The sequence below is a fragment of the Wasmannia auropunctata genome, unplaced genomic scaffold, assembly GCF_000956235.1.
Source record: "Wasmannia auropunctata unplaced genomic scaffold, wasmannia.A_1.0 LD336106.1, whole genome shotgun sequence".
Lineage (NCBI taxonomy): Eukaryota > Metazoa > Arthropoda > Insecta > Hymenoptera > Formicidae > Wasmannia > Wasmannia auropunctata.
This window is the reverse complement of record NW_012026784.1, coordinates 526,565-527,425: the sequence shown is the minus strand read 5'-3', so window position 1 is coordinate 527,425 and position 861 is coordinate 526,565.

Below are 861 nucleotides of genomic sequence, written 5' to 3'. Positions count from 1 at the left end.
CAATTTCGCCGCCCGTTTTCCGACGAGCTACTCCGTGCGACGAAATAACGGCAGTTGTTACAAATTAACTATCCTTACTGTAGAATGTGGCTTGAGCGCCGGTTCCACAAAAATTACTGTATTTATATGACAAAAATTAGTATTGACATAGTAAAAGTTATGTCGAAACATTTGAAATTCAACAACTTGTTGTTAAGAACTTATGGGGAAGGAAAATAGACTCATAAAAAGTAGGATAAGTATTCGTTACTAATTGTAAGAACCGGCAGAAGTAATCAAACGCTGCAGCCGAAGTCACACAGCTCAACGAAAGAGAGAAAAGCTTGGCTGTAATCGATATTAATATTATGTTTAGTTAGTGTCATTTCGTATTGTAAAAAAAGCGAAAGAATACGTAACCCAGACAACATATGGTCCAAAATTGGAATATAAGATGTGTTAAAGACGTCGACATCTTAAAAACATCTTTGCGAGAAATGTCTGAAAGGTATCTGTTACGTCCAGCGTGCAAAAAGCTCAAATTATTTTATTAAATTTATTGATATCACATGTCGTTATCAGATTAGTGGCACGCCGTCCGTGAGTGTTCGAGTGTTAACGCACCCGAAGCATGCGCGACAGCCGCTGGCGCGCGCACTCACGCCATTCACAGCGTGTATGACCACGGCCAAATAAATTCCTTTCTTTATAATTATTATAGTATTAACTCGGGATTGATCATTTAGACTTAATTAAACGTGTGTTAGATAGATAAAATAATCTTGTTGAAAAAGGGCCACAAAACCAAAAATGAAAAATTAAAAAGGGACATAAGCGTGAACACGTAAAAACGCCCAGCGAGGCAACAAAATGAGAGCGGCG